The sequence below is a fragment of the Protopterus annectens genome, chromosome 12.part0, assembly GCF_019279795.1.
Source record: "Protopterus annectens isolate FY-2018-M chromosome 12.part0, PAN1.0, whole genome shotgun sequence".
Classification (NCBI taxonomy): Eukaryota; Metazoa; Chordata; order Ceratodontiformes; family Protopteridae; genus Protopterus; species Protopterus annectens.
The window spans coordinates 1,466,932,392-1,466,953,668 of record NC_056746.1 but is presented as its reverse complement, the minus strand read 5'-3'; the positions used below and the strand labels follow the sequence as shown (position 1 = coordinate 1,466,953,668).

General features: G+C 42.5%; 1 protein-coding gene across 1 annotated transcript in view; it reads left to right on the top strand.

The window, feature by feature from the left end:
- The window catches only part of LOC122816299 (carbonic anhydrase-related protein 10-like), a 1,153,091-nt gene that overhangs the window by 773,578 nt on the left and 358,236 nt on the right, over positions 1-21,277 (top strand). The window lies entirely within an intron of this gene.

Here is a 21,277-nt window from a genome sequence, read left to right as displayed (position 1 = left end):
GAAATAATTAGGTAATGGGACATTGGAATGGCTGCAGGGGGACTCTGGTACCATATTTTGGTTGTCTGTTCTTCAGCTTGTGTTTGAAAGTTGGTATCCCACAATTCCATTGGAGTGGGTGGGGTTACGTATTTATGTATTCAAATTAGATGTTAATCAGCTTACAGATTTGTACCTATTTTTCACGGGCATTGTCCAGATTTTTGATGTTTCCAGGTTGAGAGGTATGTGCAGGAGTGGGACATGTAGCCTTACCTCACCATTGCATATATCATGGCAAACAGTGCAGACAGTCATGTATGTGACAAGGATGTATGGGACAACATTAATGTAGAAAATAAACAGATGGCCATCCAAGACAGATGACATGTTGCAAACTGGTCATGCAGGCTGCCTAGTAATATGCCGCAACATTGAGGGAGTTGCAGGAATGTCTAGCAAGTACTGGCTCTGCAGTACCTGTGTCAACAATTGCCTAGACTCTGCATAAGTGTGGCCCATGGGTTAGGGTAATCAGACAGGGACGTTGTTCCACAGGAAACATCAGCCAGGGCTCTCTCCAGGTAGCATATGCATAACATCAGAAGTCCCCCAAAGGCATGTGTTGCAATGTGTAATGGTGTACCAACATCAAGATCAAAACCTACAGACAATATCAATAAAGATACATGTGCTACAGAAGCAAAACCTCACCCCACCATCCCCATCTATACCTTGCTGGTGCCAGTGTGCACCTGTATGTTTGCCATTCATTAGCAGGGACTGGGCCAGTACACATGGTGTTCTGAATTTGGGATACTGCAAAATGACACTCATGTGTAGCCCATAGTTGTCAAGCATTTGCAAAAAGGCCGAGGATGGGGAGGGGTGTCATCCTGAAACACACAGTGAACTGAAGCAGACATCCAAAGCTTGCTAAGAATGGCTGCATCTGCACACAGTCAAGGTCATGAATTGTGTCAAACAAAACCCTGACTCCACAGCAATAGTGAAGGCACTGTATGACCTCCAAGGGCTGTGCACATGAGTTGACATTGCAATCTTGCAGAGTTGGGGGACGTTTGTAGGGTAGAGTGACCAAATACTGGTAAGTGCAGATGGCCAATGCTAGTATAGCCCTTTCAAGAATAGTGAATACTGTAGTACACTTAACAGCTGGTGCAACAAACCATCATGCTAAGAGTGTGCACACTTATGCACCCACAGATTGTATGCATCTCAATCAGCATCTGTACAACTAACACATTTGTTTGATACTGCATTTGATTGCACAGGTCATATGTCACATATCAGGTTCATGTAATGTTAACATATGCAGTATTGTGGCCCCGTGGCATATTAGGGAAGAGGGTGCCATGTCAATAAGGGTGTGTACACTCCTCATAGCCACAGTAAGGTTTGAAGGTTGTCAGTGTAATTGCATTTTATTGGTCATACATGCACCGCTGATGATGAGATCTGCAAATCAGACATCAGGCATTTACTAATGACATCTGTCCACATATCATCCCAGGTATGTGTCGGAAAAACACAAAAGGGCTGTGAGCAGCAGAGCAAACATAACTGACACACATATACACATTCAGCAATGGCATGTGCACCTGTGAGGTATGGTGCACAGTACATGCCAGGGTGCTGAACAGTTGCACAGCAATACTGTGTACATGGGTGCAGTGTGCTCCAGGGGAAGGGACATCACCTACTATCACAACCCATGCATCACAGAGATGTATAATGTTGGTAACGGAGATTGACTGTAGCTGCAGTGCATGCTGTTGAGTGACATATGTCATGCATGTTGACAGATGGGTAATGAGAGGTCTGTGTGTAATATCTTTGTGCAACCTCACCTGTGTGTGTGCATGTGTGCGCGCACGTGTGTGTGTGTGTGTGTGTGTCTACAGTTAAGCAATGACATGCAGGTCTTAAAGTGTGTTTCTTGTTTTCCCCTCACAGGTGGCAAGGTGGGTCAGGGTCCCTCCTGCAGGCAAACTGACGTTAGTGTCCATACAGACACTGACAATGATGATAGGTGTGTTGAGGCACAGGCAGGGTTGTCAGGAGCTGAAGCTGCACCATAGTTTGACATCCCGCTGTTATCCACCCCATCCTCGCACACAGTCACATTTCCTATACATACCCAATAACCAGTGGCCATAGATGAGGGACAATTGGTGGGTGGTGGCATGATACAGGAGAGTGTGGTGCCTATGGCACGTGTGTCTGGACACAGCAGCCATGACCGGATACCCGATGAGGTACCACACAGGCAGATGTACAGGGGTGCTCATAGGAGGGCTGCTGGTCATCATGCCCCTGACATAAGTGCCACATCTGGTGGCACCAGACACATGTTTCAGGCTATCATGGAGGCGCAGGCATGTATGGAATGGTATAATAAACAGGGTCTGAGGCTGCAGAGGGGTACTCATTCCACTGTTGACAACATCCATGATCATGCAGGTGCCCACTGTTGTTTTGCAGAGGTCCTGGATAGACGGTTGGGTGAAATGGTGGGAATCCTCGACCATGGAATGTCTATGCTTGAGCATATTGTGGGAGTAGTGTGATGGCCATGTGGATGTAGGCCAGCAACACCAACAGCTGGAGGTTGACATGGATGTGCAAGAAGTCAGAGCTGCTCCCATAGCGGCAGTACCAGCACCAGCACTGCAGGGGGGCACTGTCCACACTACAACATAGCAGGCCACATGCATGTGGCCCTGGCTGGTCCCAAGAGGGACCCAGATCCAGCGGACATATGTCATCATCAGGGGAGAGTACCATATCATGGCTTGTACCTGATGGTGCCCGTGGAACCCCTGGCAGGCACAGTTCTCATGTCCCTGGCCAGAGACGGTGAACTGCACACCCTGCCATGTATGGCCTGCAGCTGTCCAACAAACCCCAGTAGAGGGCAGCCACATGGCAGAACTGTTTGCATGCATACACACACACATCACCGACACAGCTAGGGGAACCCCATACCTACACACACCACATTGCAGCAGCCCAATTAATAATGAAACCCCCTAATACACACACATGATGTCAAATGAATGGCTCAGCCTAGGTCCCTGGCAAACCCACAACACATATGATGATGATACCTGTGTCACATCCCTGTCATCCATAACATTGGTGCAGGAAGAGGCTAATATTGTTGTGATGCACAGGGTGACTGTACTACAGTATACCAATGTAATGCTGTGTAACATGTTTTCAGCACTAACGTTTAATGCTTACATATCAGGATGTGTAGCTGTCTAGCCATGATGCATTATAGTTGTTATTAACACTGAGTGATTGCAGTCTCCATAATGCATTCCGTTTGTGCTGTCCAGCCGTGATGCATTATAGCTGTTATCAACACTGAGTAATTGTGGTCTCCATAATGTATTCCATTTGTGTTGTAGGTGTCCTTGTGTTAGCAGGATGTTGTTCTGCTGTTGTTTCCTACAAGGGGTATGGCACTGTGGGGTATGGCACTGTGGTGACACCTTCACTGTGCCATATCCTGGGTGCAGCTGAACACAAGTTACAGGTCTGTATAACAGTTACTGCATGTGCCACATACCTGATAGGTCTGAGGAATGTATACAGGTGAGTGCATGGTGGCTGATGTCAGCAGCCCTTCTACAGTGGACAATGGTAAGTGTACTGGATGGTACACACCACATGTTTGGTATAACACGCACACACAGAGGCTTTGGTGTTGATGCAATACACAGGGAATACTGTACACATGGATGTATGTACTTTTGCAAGGAACCCATTTTAGCCTATGTAATTCCACCAAGACAGAATAGGCACAACATCACATTGGGAAATAATCAGTCTGCTATTTTAATGTCATTGACGATGGTACTGGCAGGGTATATGCCCCCTTCCCCAATGTAGAGCAATCCTCAACTTGGTAAACATAGGTGTGCTGATGTGGGTGGCACAGTCCTACCCTTTGGAGGGTGTGGTGTGGTGTAGAACCACAGATAGTGTGATTGACAACTACTTAACCTGTTAACATGAATTGTACAGTATTACAGCCAACTAAGCAGGGGAATACACTCAACAATAACCACAATGATGGTGGCTGTGTCCACAAGATCCACACCCACCTATATATAACAACCCCAGTATCACTGTACAGCTATACAGTGGGGGAGAGGGCATTTACACATCTACTACTAGTTGCGATGGAATGAATTTCCATAGAATGATACCTGTGAAATGTTAGCATTTGCCATTCAGTTCTCGGACAGATGCCTTCCTGGGACATGTATATTCTGCAACCTGAAATAGATTCCTTCACATACACACTCTTACTTGGAAATACTGGGACTAGAACCCCTACCTAGGTATGTAGTGCTACTAATGTGTGCGGCCTTAATTGCAAACACCACACAGCTTTTAGGAAGAGGTGTGTTCCAGGTTACATGTTAAGTGAAGAACATCACCAGACCTTGTACAGTATGGCAATGGGGGATGCACTGGTTGTTTATGAACAATACATAGTGTGACATACTGTCATATACACATTGACGAGCACATAGTCATACACACATTTGAGAGACCTGGGTTTATCAGTGCTGACTACCTTGTCAGTGTGTCCATTCAGTTACAGATAAGTTAAACACAGCACATACATCACTGGGGTGGATAATGTAATCAGTTACCTGTATGGTTGATGGTGACAGTGGTCCCCATACAGTGGACCTTGGGACATGTACTGTGGGTACCATGATGTAAAGACAGTATAACCAGCACCCACAACCCACATTGGATATTGTACTCACTGAAACCCATGATAATACTCTGACATACCCATCATCACACATTGACCAGGAGTGCAATACAATCCCTTGTCTATCTCAAGAGTGCTACTACAGGGATATGCATCTATTGCACATGCCACAGGGATAGTAGGGTGATGCTTTGTCATGGCTCTTCTATGGTCAGCAACATCACTGTCCCTTATACTGTGTAGCAAGGTGTATTGCATAAGGAGAATGTGGCCTCAGAATGCTGTATCCTACAAATATACACACGTGTACACATACCATACACACCCTTGCCAGGACTCAGAAGGTAACCCATGCCTATATACTCATTTGTATAACAGTGTTGTGCTGGTACTGCAAACTCCAGGTAGCTCATAGGGTAAAGAGTGTAACAAGGTATATGTAATGTCCATTACAGCAGCAGCCATATCTAACTATGGCAATGGGGGGTGTGGTGGGTGTGAAGAGCCACAAGGTATTATCAACTATAGGTTTACAAACACACAGACACTGTTATTCTCAGTAATGCACACTGACACGTTTATCAGTACTGGGGACCATAGGTGCAGGTGTTCATAGGTGTGTACCAGGATATTGTCCATGGAGAGATGGGAAGAGTAGGGGATGTGGGTACAGTGGTATCATGTCACCTGCCATTTGGTAGCAGGCCATCTATCAATTGATGCCATAGGAGTGATCCTCAGGGTGAGAGTTAAATGCAACATCCAATTATCTAGTAGCCTCTTGCAGAGAGCCAGTGAGGTGCTCCAGTTGACATGTATGCAACATGTTTTACATAACATGATTAGTGTCTGTCTTGGAGATCTGTACCCAAGCATGTTCTGTTGACTGTGGTAGAGTAGTTGAGGTATCCATGGCATATAGTGCATACAGGGTGGGTGTTCCAAGCTGTTGCATTCATAACACAGCTGGGCAGACATGTCAGAGTCACTCAAGCATAGATTGTCTGTAAGCAGCCAAGATGGATACCTAACATCTGCATATCTGTACAGAGGATAGGCAGACATCATCTAGCCAACTGGTTATGCATTAGGATGACTGTGTTGGCAGATAGACATCTGACACTGACAGGTATGCCATTACTACATGACAGCAGCCCTCAATGACATGTCCTATACACGCAGTAGTCTACAGTTAATATCCACATGTCAGATCAATATCCAATAGGAAATAATTAATGACACACAGCTCACACACCAAGAACATGACAGTGAGGACTCAGAGTCCATCTTTGCATGCAGGGATGTTTGGTTCCAGTACTACAATCTGGAATCTAGTCTTACTTGGCAAAGCACTGTCAACAGTAGTAACGTAATGATACACTACATGCCAGTGTGACTGCATATAATCTGGGATACTACCCATGTATGTGACACATTCAAATGGAAAAGAGTGTTGTATAAGCCATATATACTCAGGTGTCCCAGACAGTAGACTCACACCCCTTGCTACTGTAATGACAGCACATAGACGCATGTTATGTACATGAAATTAAATACACTTATTAAAAATGTCATTACCCTGCTATTTTATCAGACTAGAATGTGACCACTGGTTACCAGGGCTGAGACAAACTTAGCAGGTTTCAGCATTGCTTAAATATAAATGCTAAACAGATTTGCGCAGTGGTAAGCAAGGCTTGCACGTTGTAAGCACCATTTAATGTAACCATACATTAGCACCACTTATTATCGTGCAAACCCACTTAAAGCTGCTCAAAACTGCCTTAACCACTCTGTATCCAATAGTCCTTGTTCGGCCCTGAACCCAGAACCCTGTACACTATAGTCAGAACAGTTAACCACTAAGCCATCGCAGTTATGAAGAAGTTTGTTGTTTTTTAATATATCTGTCAGTACACATACTGAATAGTAATGAACAACTGCTTTGACTTCTACAATTGTGTATTACTTGTTAGTGATATTAGTGATGAATCAAGTATGTTGTTGTATCTAAATATACACATATCAGATAAATACAGTGTGATACATCTGGTAAGGTATATGCAACAGTCATCTTTACACATAATAAGGATATGGATATATATATATATATATATATATATATATATATATATATATATATATATATATATATATACATATATATGTACACACACACACACACACACACACACACATATGTAGATATATGTAGATATATGTATTGCTACACATTTGTATATTGCATTATACATATGGACATACATAGATCTATGTGTGTGTGTGTGTGTGTGTGTGTGTGTGTGTGTGTGTGTGTGTGTGTGTGTGTATATATATATATATATATATATATATATATATATATAGACATATATATAGACATATATATCTGTGTATATGTAAACACACACACATATATATATGTGTGTGTGTGTGTGTGTATGTGTGTGTGTGTATATATATATATATATATATATATATATATATATGTATATATATATATATATATATATGTATATATATATATATATATATATATATATATATATATATATATATATATATATATATATATATATAAATATATATCATATATGTATAACATATGTCCATAACATGTAGTGCAGTCATACCGCAGCACCAATAGTCACAACCTCTTAGTGCAAGGGGATGTCATGTAAGTATTGCAGGTATAAATGTAGACTTTTGCTATTGTAACAGGGGTTGTCTTAACAGAAATGATGTGTGTGAAGTCACATCTAATATTGACATGTACGCCATCAATTACTGACAGACATCATAAGATCATCATAGTACAGTACCACACAAATCGTATAATTATTCTGTGGTATACAGCCGAGATATGACCAATAAATGTGGACAGTCTGACACACTCTGCTCACTCCAAAGGTATACAAAGCACCCCTTAGTGCAAGACATGTGGACCAAGCCTGACAAAGTGGATGCTTACAGCCATATAAATAGAGATATCACGAAAATACTGGAATAGATAAGCTCACACAGTTTATGAATTCACACACTCCTGTCTGTCCTCTCACAAAATAACAAGAGGAGCAGAGGTCACAAGCCCACATACTACCCACTAGTTAGTGACATACATCTGTACAGCATCCAACTGCTTTGTCAGAAATACACAACATTTATGGTGGGCCGGCAACAGTACATCTGACAAATATCTAGACATAACATCACACTGGGTAAATACACTGAGCTGCTAGGCATGTCACAAAGCACTGTGCAAACTACAGGCAGACTGCCACAACACTGGCCTACATTTCTTATGAGGGAATACACATGTACCTGCAAATATAGCAGGCTGTACAGGCATGTAGCAACATGGAGTAATGGACACCTGTGTGAAAGTGCATACCCACAACCAATATGAACAGAGCCACAGTCACATATGGTAAGCGTACTTAATATTACAGTATATGGACTGTGTGAACAACACCATCCTCATACGTGCCACTCACACACTAACCCCACATATATTGGGCCAATACATAGTGTATTCTAATGCCTGACTGTGGTATGGGACATGTGTCGGTCTGGCCCTACAAACATGTACGCTGATAGGGTACCATACACTGCAGTAGCATGCAACATCACATGGAACAGGACCAAGAGCAATGACATCTACCACAGTCTGTACACAGCCCAAGGTACATATTCACAAGACAGATTCTGTCGAGAATCACCATAAGTACACAGACCTCACTACTGTACAGACTACAACAGAATGTCCAGGTTTTGTCGTCAAATGTAAAGCCTACTATACATAACATGTCTAGCAGTCTGATATCTCACTGGCTTGTTATCAGGTTTGATCTCGGTAAATAATGTTGTACTGAACATATTTACCTCTTACTGCATGCCATATGTACAAAGGTTGACAGAGTTGTGGCTGGAGGCACAAACACAGGGCCAGTATTGACATGTTGCTGTTGTAAATCCATACATTTACTGGTGTAACAAGATTTGTTGTGACATATGTCTTCTGAGGGATATGAAGTCAATAACTCACATGGCTGTCACCATGTACTGACTGCAATCCTCAGAGTATGCTACTGCATTTCTAAAGATAGGACATGTGTGAGTAACGCAACACATGTACCACTCCAAACTCTGTCCAGTCTGCAGATAGCCCTACAGGTGAGAGTTTCGCCAACCACATAACACTGTCATGACAGATATTAAATCATGTAGAACAGCCATATCCACACAAACCCTGTTAAACCAACATTACTTCAAATGTAGAAGGCCAGTACTTACATTCTGTCCTCATATCTGGAACATCCCCCTCCTGTTTGTTGGCCTGTCTCCACAGTGCATGTTGTAAGAGGTATATCCAACTACCCTCTGTGATGCTGTTTGTCAAACACCCACATGACATCATGCTCACAGTGAATGAAAAGGGCCAACACCCATATGAAGTGCTTAGTTATAGGAGTGTGTTTCCATGCAATTGGTTATAGGAATGATAGCACAGCTGTTCCACATGCAATCAGCTAGTGGGGCGGCTGCAATTCATGCACAGGCCATCAGCTGATCATGAGCATCACTTACAAAACACAAGCTGCTGCCTAAGCAAAGCAGGTGTACTTTTCCACATCCACCAGAGAGGGAGTGAGAGAGATAGACAGAGACAAAGTAAGAAAGGAAGGGGGTAGGAGAGTAAGAGCCAAGCATGTTTGTGTATGTTCCATGGGTGGAGAGTGGTATCTGGGCATTATGACAGTTGCCTATATTGTGTACTAATCCATACTGTCACATGGTAATTGCACATGCCTGTACACATTTATGGCTGAAGAATGTCAACTAGAATTTCTACAATGTTTGGAAAATGTTGGCCTTGTAATATTGACAATGGGACATGTAGCTCCTCAATATAATGATGTGGCAAAACCCACAGAGCAATAGATTCTGTCATTACACAATCATTCCAATGCGACACTGATAATACACACAAACACACACTTACCAGTACTGGGTTTCAGACTGCTACCTGACTATGTATTGTTATTACATTGCTATGCAGTTATCATATGCGCCACAGAGCTTACATGTTGGGGAGCTGTCCAAAGGTATCTTTGAAGATGAATGACATCAGCAACAGTGATACTGGAGGCATAAGGGAAGTGTAGTACATGTGACTGTCCACAAACGCAGGTGTCAAGGAAAATGCAACCGCACACTCTCTCATGGACTCACACACATTATCACAGTTGGCAAGTTCAAGATTAAAACTCCTAACTAAATAGCTTGTTACATTACAGTATTACGCAGTTAACACATGCGCCACAGAGTTTATCAGGCTGATATATGGCCAAAGGGTTATTTCAAGGTAACTGACATCACAAGGCATGCTACAGTAGAGCAATGGGAGGTGTAGTGAGTGTGAATGGCTTCAAAATCATTAATCTCCACACACACACACACACACACACACACACACACACACACACACACACACACACACACACACACACACACACACACACAGCGTTTATATCATGTTATCAAAAGATGAAAATAGCGAATGCTATTTCATCGGCCGCAAAACATCTAAACATGAAAATATCGAACATTCAGAACAGTGAATTTTTTCCCATGGAAAAAATTTGCTGCTCTGAAACACATACACACAACACAAGCACATCAAACAAACAGCAACCACACACATACACTTAAATTCCTACATCTAACGCTACACTAAACTAAACATACACTACTATCTACCCGTTTACCTTAACCCAAACCCTAGCCCTAAGGTCCATCACTATCTCACACTCACCTAACCCTCACCCTAACCCTAACTCACTTAAACCACTTCTAACCCTAAAGTCTGTCACTATCACACACACTCCTAACCCGCCCCTAACCCTAACTCACTTAACCCACCCCTAACCCTAACGTACAAACAATCGCAAACTTATCTGAACCCAACCCGTAACTTCTCACCACAGCGCTAAGAATAGCGAAGCTACAGAAACAGCCAACCAAATTCTTTCCCAAGGAAAGAATTCGCTGTTTTGCAGCTTCACTATTCTTAGCGTTCGCTGAATAGTGTTCGATATCAGAACATTTTTTAATTTAATTTTTTTAATACTTCAATGTTCTGATATAGACCCCCCCCCACACACACACACACACACACACACACACACACACACACACACACACACACACACACACACACACACACACACACACACACACACACACACACACACACACACATACACACACACATTTTCCAGTACTGACATGCATATGTTCATTGCTTCACAGGTATGTAGCAGTTGACTGTGCCAGAAGGCTGTACAAGGCTAGGCAAAGGGAATACCTTGGCATCAGGCCACATGACAATGGTCTCCAGTGTAGCTCAGGGGTGTAGTCCTGAATTGGCCCATACAGGTGGGTATTGTATTCACCATCCACTCATCTGGGTTACTATTGTGGGTGGCCAGTGCTATGTAATGCTTGCCATGTATGTGATCTATATTCTATAACATGAACAGTGTCTGGGTTGTGCACATGTCCCACATGCATGTTCTGTGACATGTGGAAGTGAACCTGGGGTCTCTGGGGCATGTTGTGTGGACAGATTGTTACCATCTGATGTGGCATTCCTAACCTCATGTGGTGAGACCTGGCTATGGAACTGAGGTTGTGCCTGCACCTACATTGACAGCATAATACAGGTATTCAGTGGAGTTAGTGGCATCTGTCCATACAGGGCATTTGTATAAGGCATGGTATTCCCTTTCTGGGAACATTTGCAGACTCTAAAGTTGTTGCAGGCATCCAGTGGGGAACATGGCAAAGGACCACTGTAAGCAATTATTTGCCTATTGTAGGGATGGAACAGGGTGCCATGTCTTTTTACTTGCTGGATAACACACACTCCTTCAGGAGATGTTACACATCATAGCACATTCTGATGTCAATGGCAGTGTTGTGGTCAACAGACATGTAGTCCACTGCAATAACACCATGGTCACTACCAATATAGTGGTTGTTGCCTAGCCAAGTGTGTTTGTGTATGAGACATGGGTGAAGAGTGTTCTCTGGGTAATACAAGGGTTGCCTATATTGTTCAATGATCCATAATGTTACATGCAGGGCTATGGATTGTCTACACCAGCCTCTCTGCTGTTTGACATCTGTCGTCCTTGTAAGGTGGACATTGTGACATAAAGTAGGTCCTCAATATAAGAATTTAGCAAAATTCATCCCACAATGAATCCTGTCATTACACAATCACAGCAACCTTCACACATGATGCTGATGACAAATATACACACTCACTTGGCAGTACTGAGATTCAAACCCCTATCTGCCCATGTATTGCTATTACAGTGTACCGCATTTATCACACATGCCACAAAGCTTTTTGGATGGATGTTGTCCCAAGGTACTTCTAAGGTGAGGAACATCACCAGCCCTTGTAAATAATGGCATTAGGTGATGTAGTGGGTATGAGATCCCAAAAATAATTTTACCCTAATCACACATTCACATTTGCCAGGGGTGAGGTTCAAACCTCTATCCAACAACCTTTATGGACCATTATGTTACACATTTACCACATGCACCACTGACCTGACATGGTACAGGCTACGCAACATATACTTGTAAGGTGGATGATATCTGCAGGACTGTTATAGTCTGGCTCTGAGATGTGTACTGGCTGTAAATACGGACACAAGCTTTAAGGTACACACACAAAAACTTGCAGCAGATGGGATTCAAACTCATAGCTGTGTAGTTACTGCTACTACATTGTTCTGCATTTATGGCATGCACCATGGAGCTTATGGGGTTATCCCTTCTCCAAAGGTATATTTCAAGAAAGATGACATCAGCTGCCTTGCTAAAGTAGGGCAAAGTAAGGTGTAGTGATTGTGAATGGACTCAAAAGCATTACTCTCTCTACACACACACACACACACACACACACACACACACACACACACACACACACACACACACACACACACACACACACACACACAGTTCCACAGTTGTCATGTCTGAGATTAGAACTCCTACCTAACTAATACATGATACTATAGCATTACACAGTTATCACATGCATCACAGCGCTTATAGGGCTAGCCGTTATCGAAAGGTATATTTCAAGTTGAATGACATCAGAAGGCTTTCTAAAGTAGGGCAATGGGAGGTGTAGTGACTGTGAATGGCCTCTATAACATTGACCCATATACGCACAGAGTTTCATAGTTGCCATGTCCGAGATTAGAACTCCTACCTAATTAGTAGATCACACTATAGTATTACACAGTTATAACACATGCCATGGAGCTTATCGGGCTAGACCTTCTCTAAAACTGTATTTCAAAGTGAATGACATCAGCAGGCTTGCTAAAGTAGGGCAATGGGAGGTGTAGTGATTGTGAATGGCTTTAAAAGCATTGATACCTACACACAAAAAAAAACACACACAGAGTTTCACAGTTGCCATGTCTGGGATTAGAACTCCTACCTAAGGTAGTACATTACGTAGTTATAGCATGTGCCACAGAGCTTTAGGGCTAGATATTCTCCAAAGTTGTATTTCAAGGTGAATGACATCAGCAGGCTTGATAGCTCTTCTCCAAAGGTGTATTTCAAAGTGAATTACATCAGCAGCCTTGCTAAAGTAGGGCAATGGGAGGTGTAGGACTGTGAATGGCCTCAAAAGCATTGATCCCTACACACAAAAAGTTTCACAGTTGCCATGTTTGGGATTAGAATGCCTACCTAACTAGTACATCACACTATAGTATTACACAGTTATAGCACGTGCCACAGAGCTTAGAGGGCTAGATTTTCTCCAAAAGTGTATTTCAAAGTGAATGACATCAGCAGCCTTGCTAAAGTAGGGCAATGGGATGTGTAGTGACTGTGAATGGACTCAAAAGCCTTGATCCCTACATACAAACAGAGTTTTACAGTTGCCATGTCAGAGATTAGCACTTCTACCTAACTTGTACATTACACTATAGCATTACGCAGTTATTGCATGTGCCACAGAGCTTATAGGAATGATCCTTCTCCAAAGGGGTATTTCAAGGTGACTGACATTAGCAAGCTGCTAAACTAGGGCAATGGGGAGTGCAGTGTGCGTGAATGGACCATAAACCATATCCTCTGGAAACACACAACACTCAAGTCACACACAACTTTACATTTTAAAGGACTGTGCATACAACTGCTACATGAATAATGACTTGTACTGTGATGTTACACAGTTATCACAAGCACCACATACACTATAGTGCTGAGGGCTACCAGAAGCACATTTCTACAGTGATAGACATTGGCACATCACGTGGTATTGGCTAATTGGATGTGTGGTGGGTGGGACAGGCCTCATGATGGGAAGCTCTTTGTCACTGTCTGTCTCTCTCTTCCCCACATCTATGTTTGTGTATATTTAACCTATTATAGTGTGCTGTCCTTGGATATATGTGTGTATTCCTATCCGATGTGTGGGCAAAGCATGACTGGTGTGCAATGTGGAGTGTCTGCACAGACATCTGTGACTGACAGATATGTATAGTCCTCTGATGTTGCCAGACATGGGCTTCATTTCTGTAAGTGTGGGAGGATGCCCAGTATGACCTTCTGTATTGAATGTGTGAATCCGTTCCAAGTAGGTTGTACTCCAGTGCAGGCATTTGTGTTCTACACCTACAGCTAGCAACCTGCTTTTGTAGGATATCTGTAGATAGGGTGACAATATGGGGTCTCAATGGGCAAAGGATAGTGGGATACTGTAACTAATTGTGTCTATGCTGCTTCTGCTACATGGTTTTGGTGTTAACAGAGATATTCATACATATGTACTGTTTTACACTGTGATGTATTATGTCATCGACTGCTGACAGATATAAGTATTTGCTCACAGTAATTTCCTGGGGAATACAAGATGAATGAAGCTGTGTCCAGTATTGTGGTCTGCAGTCTACATATTCTTGCACAATCATGCTATTCTGGAGGGGGAGCTGCAGACACTTGCTGATGGGTCTGTGTAAATGGTCCAGCACCTTGCTACTGTGGTGGCTGAGGATCCCATGCTTGTACATCTATCGACGTGACAGAATGGTCATATCCCGCTGTGGCCATACCTCTCAGCTGTACAGATTAGCAGAGGCAGGGCTCATATATCTGGTCATTACCCCTTCAAATTGTGGTTTATGAGCAGGTTTGTAGCCACCCATTCCTGTGTTTGCAGGCAGAAATAGTATGGGCACACATCAGAGTTTCAGACTTCACACACTCCATGGCATCCATGCTTCTACCCCCCCTGTTATTCTATCCTATTCCTAACATTATGCAAGCAATATCTGATAAGTATCCCTATAGTTATCACTTCATCCCAGCAGTATTTAGGGGTTGTTCCACAGTTCATGCAGTAGGACATGGACATGCTACTGGGATTTGTCGACGTGGCCTTGCATTTATGTTCTCTGGACTGTGTTATGTCATTATTTGGGACTCCATGAGATAACATACATTGGCAATATGGTCTAGACACAGGCCTTTGACAGAGGACTGTAGGACATTTGGTAGTGATGCAGGCCATCTGTAGCAGACTGGTGCATTCTGTCACTCCTACAGTCCCAGGCTGCAAGCCACACATCTGCATCTGTCCTGTTGGTTGAGACTGTTGTTGGGTATTTGAACCTCACTGACATGCATGTGTGTGTCCTATGGACACACATTTGGCCCACCACATGTCCTGGAGTGGGATATATCACCTTGTTTAGTACTGCCTACTGTGTTGACACCAGTATTTGTTATGGATTTCATGCTGCCCATATAGGTGTCTACTATCTGCTGCCATCCTATTCAGCCACCCAATTCCCTTGCATGCTCACATCAGTGCCATAGATGCAAGTAGCAGAACATACTACTCCATTCAGCAATTGATAGTGCGAGTGACTTACCTTGTGGCTGTGCCAGTATTGAGGATGGTGCTGGTGGGCTGACTATGTCAGATGCACATAGTACACTCCCTATACATGGTTAAGCACAGGTAGTGTCATGTTTGACATCCCTCTTACTGTATGTGCGAGTCAGAGAGAGGTGTCATTCCCTGGGTTCCTACCGTGTCAGTGTATGTTCTATGTGTTGCCTCTTTGCCAAAGCCTGAGCATACTGGGCACACATCCTTCTGCCTATAGGGGCATGCTCAGCTTGTTCCCTCTCTGAATCACTCTGTGCCTGTGCTGGCCTTGGAAATGGTGGGGGGCTGTGTGGCCCTGCCCCATTCTGTCCTTGCTGCAGCTGTTTCTGCAGGATCATATTGTGTCATGGCACATACAATGACAATTTGGGTACATGTAGCTGGAGAGTCCTGCAGTGCTCCACCAGATATGTCCAGGCACTGGAACCATGACTTGAGCATCCCAAACACATGCTCTATTATGATTCTCGTTTGTGAGTGTGCCTCATTATGGAGTTCTTGTTTAGGTGTGTGTGCAGTTTTGATAGGTGTCATCAGCCACAGCTCCAGTGTGTAACCAGCATTCCCCACTAGGTGGACTTATGGGATCTTCCCATTGGCAAATATCTGGTACAGCTGTGTCATATGCCAGATTTGGGAGTCTTGATAGATTCCAGGGCTGCCAGCACACACATTCATGATAATGCCCTGGGCATCACATACAACCTGGCAGTTGATGGAGGGGAAGCCCTTGAGGTTTATGTAGACCCTACCTCACTCATCAGGCGGTGCTGTGATGTGTATGTGCATGCAGTCTATAGCACCCACTACCTCTGGGTATTCTGCTATTTTGTGGAAGAGACGCATATTGCTGGTCAACGCCTCACGGGTGTTGTGGAAATATATGTGCTCACCGGCATGTGCTGACATAGCCTCCAGGAACTGGTGGAGTACCCTGGATGCTGATGCCTGTGAGATCCCCATGATATCCCCAGTTGGCCTTTGGAAGGTATCTGTGGCTAGTATTCTTAAGCCTACACATACCTTGTTGTCCACTGGGATGGGTTCCCCTCTTTTGGTTCTGTGTGTGAGGCGTGGCCGGCACAGCTCAACAATTTGCTGTAGGAGGTCCCTGTTCACCCTATAGCGCTCCACTATCTCCAGCTCATGTAGCCCCTGGTAGGTTACCTTGGGTCTGTACACTCTTCTCCTTCTCCTCACTGTGGGTTGCTCATCAGCATTCTCATCCTCCCCACCCTCAGACTCTTCCACATATTGATGTATGAGAGTAAAAGCAGCCCCTTTCATTTTGTTGCTTTTGTTAGGTAAAATTTCCTTGTTTGTGTACACCGGTGGTGTAGAGTTTGTGGGAAAAAAACAGAGGGAGCGGTGTTTGCATAGTTTATAATAGTGTGCTGGGCTGGGCTGTTGACTGTTTAATTGGCTGGTTCTGACACATTTCACTTGCCAGCTATGCTAGTTCTCCTTGATTACCTGTAATTCAGTATCATTGCCCTCATTTGCATAGGATTGACTGCGAATGCATGGTTACAAAACCGACATTCAGCCTTCCCCGTTAGCAACCACTATTCCATGGTCTTGTTGTGTTATGCATGCCATTGACTATTATGGCAAAAGTAGGATTTTGCTTTAAAAGCTTATTTCCAGACTTTTTTATTATTTTCGGGCCGATACCTTTTGCGCACGGCTGCCCTGCACTTAAACAGCCAAAATCGGGCAGCAAAAAAAAAGTTAATTTTTATAATTTTTAAATTAAGTTTTATGCCTATGACCATATATTTGGCCTTTGACATGCCTAACCCTTCTAATACATACATTTGTATGAGCTGTCATGTCTCCGTTTTGTAGTTTGCAAAAATGTATTCAGCTACTGGACTTAATACATTTCTGCAGTCTACACTATTCCTGCACAGACATCTGCCTGCTTCCTGGATTGCTAATTCACCTTATTTGCATGGTTTTCACCAGCAAATGAGATAATTAGCATACAGGGGCTGTGTCCATGCAGGAATAGTGCAGGAGCACTTGTGCACGTCCTGGGAGCTTATTCCTGGATCACACGGCAGCCATATTGCCTGCAGCAGCTCTTGCACTATTCCTACACACACTGCAGAGCTTGCTGAATCCTGGGCTTAGTCTCCGACCATAATTCTCTATTATGTGTTCTCAACATGGATGTCAAGATTCACCTCTTATGGTGAGTCCCTTGGCATTCATGTTGAGGATACATTATAAGCTGGTTCTTATCTGAAACCTAACTGTAATGCTCTGTATCCATATTATTCTGTTTTTGCTCAGTATGAGTAATATTTTACATAATCTTCATAGCTGTACCAGTTTGAACACGTCACTGAAGTTAAATTACACAAGAAGTATGAGGCCCTTATTTCTGCTGTTCTGTTCCATTTTTTAATAGCATTAGCATTAGTATCCTTCAAACAAAGGGACTTTCCAAACACAGTAAATGCTAAGGTCTGAGGCAGAGCTATATTCACTGAACTTTGCATGCAGAAGGAGTTCATACTATTTTTCAGCACAGAAGGTTGTCATAAGCATGGAACTGAACTCTATATAGGTTATACCTACTTTAGGAATTAATTGTAACTCCTAAAACAGCTTGTTCCATTTAATGAAAAAACAACTTGTGACTTGTTGGACCATGTAGTACAACAACTCTTTAAGCTGTTAAAACTAAACTGACACTCCTGTTTCTCAACATTGTTAATATGCTTCTGATGTTACTGTACTTTCTTAATTTGAAAGTGCAGGTCGTCGGGTCCATATTACTTCATTAAAATAGCAGTTCAGCAAACTGCTATTCAATGAACATAAAACAGTGAACATCCACTTAAGCAAACATTCACATCCATGAATATGTTACATAGGGAAAGGAGTTACTTGACCAACTGTAGTATGATCTCAGAGTTGGTATATATATATATATATATATATATATATATATATATATATATATATATATATATATATATATGAGGGGGGTGCATCCCCCCACCTGTGTGGGTTTGATATACTGCGGTATTTGTTACGGTGGAATGAACATAAAACAGCGGATGTCCACTTAAGCAAATGTCCAAGAAGATGTTACATAGGAAAAGGAGTTACTTGACCAAGGTGAGGAATTTCCCTTTTCGCCACTGTACTACGATCTCAGAGTTGGTATATATATATATATATATATATATATATATATATATATATATATATATATATATATAAGGGGGTGCATCCCCCACCTGTCTGGGTTTGATATATTGTGGTTTGTGTTACGGTGGGAATGTTGGCCAAGTAACTCTTTTTCCCTATGGAACACATTCACAGATGTAAACATTTGCTTAAGTGAACATTCACTGTTTTATGTTTGTTTAATAGCAGTTCGTTGAATTGCTATTTTGACAAAGTAATATAGACCCCAGGTGGTCACAAGTACAGTAAAGGGCAAAAGGTTTGTTTTGTTGTAAAAAAGTCAAGCTTACTTTTCACACAGCTATAAAATGCTGTTATAATGTTCAGAACTGGGCTGCATGCATAAAGGCTGAAAAGTCATGTTAGTAAATTTCAATAAGTTTTGAAGGCAAAAAAAAAAAAAGAAGTTATCATGACTTGTATACTACAAATTATGCTTATAATACAATGAACAGAATATAGTGAATACAGTTCAAGGCAGATCGATGATGCACCATCATGTCACAGACAGCTACTGATTCATTCAATGGAAGGCAGTCAGAGGTCCCAGTGCATGGTTCATTACTGTAACTGCACGTGTGACCTTTCTGATCATCTTTTGCAGATATGTATGTATTGTCTCTATCATATCATGTTTCAAAGAACCCTTTAGAAACTGTGGTAGACTGCAAGGAATTCAGAGTAATTCCTGGAAAACCCAGTCACCATAACTTGTACTGAGAGCATTCTGTAGCTGCATCCCCTGGGCATGCCATGCATTGTTCCTGAACCACTGTGTCTGGTAAAGTGGTAAGCTATCCTCATATTCTAAGTACTTTCTCTCATTATTTCTTTTCTGAAGCCCTACCTTTTGGTATATGTACTTGTGCCACAACCACAAACTACTGATTGCCACTGCCAGTTATAAACATGTGGCCATGCTTCTAGCCAGCCTCGGCTCACTTTTACTCTGCCTGTGCAAGTGTCAGTTGTTGGAAAAGGATCTATTTATTCATAGCTGATTAAAGGGTTGTGATTGAAGTTTGCCTGACTGAAAAATACACTTCCATGATATTGGTAAAGCACAGCTACTATATGTGTGCGTGTGTGTATGTGTGAGGAGGAGGTCAATTACCCTGCATATCTGCCATTATCGAGACAGGTAGCATGTTTTCTTTGTCTAATACTGATAGTGTGAATATCCACATATGTATCCAGTTACACAGCACTCAGTACTACCATGACAATCATATTGGTGAGTGCAACATCCAAGCATTGTTTTCCATTACCACCTGATGACTGTAGCTGAATAAATCAGCACAATGTTAACACTTCACTCTCTGTCATTTGGCTATGCCTGGACATGTAACCAGCAAACTGTAAGCAGGCTAACTTATTACAGTTTCATAGTACACAGAATGTGTGGCAAATCCTTACATTCAAAAGCATTCTGAAACAAGAAATGTATATATGACATCTGTATTACCAGACTTGTCTGTATCCCACAGAAGAGGTTACATGTAATATTTGTGTAAATCATCAGACAGAAGTTTTAAGTTATCGTGTAACTCTTGCCATGTAGTATCCAGAAGTCATTCACAGAAAAACAACCATGATCTTTTACAGTGAATATTTTAATGTCTATTGATGAATCCTCATTTATTTAACATTCTAACTGCACTGTGGAAGTGGTGTGTGTACAACAGTAAATAAGCATCAGTGTAAAGAAAGGTCAGTCACCAGCAGTTATCCTAGTTAGAAAACAACAGCCGTGTGCAAATGTAAATTAGACTGTTTGTAAAGCAATCACTGACATTTCTAAAAAATGTTCTAGCTCTGGATCAAAGTGACAGCAATTAAAAAAAATCCCCTCATACTAATAAACAAAAAGGTCATAGGCCAACGGTTAAGAAACTGAAGTAAGATTTGCAGATCTCTTCAAAATATATGCAGCACTGCTAAAGTGAACTTTATTGATTCCAATGGGCATTTTTATACTTTTTTCTTTATACAATTAGCATGCGAACCAGAAAGGGACAGAGGGTTCTCATCGTGCATTGATTTAACAATCAGGAGCAGAGGGAAATGGAAACAGCAGATTGAATGTTGCGGTATTTGCTGAACAGGATAGATTACAAAAGCAAAGAGGTGATACTTTCCATTTAGTGGGACCTGCTGAGGCCAGCTTGTGAGCAATGTGTGTAGATCTGTAGGACATACAAGCACATATTTATCAGGCTGCAGGTTGGAGTCCAGAACAAACCCATCAGGACACTGCATGGGACAGAGGAGAAGGGATAAGAAAAGCCAGCAGTGGACTGAGACAGCAGTGGGAGGAGATGGGTGCACAGTAT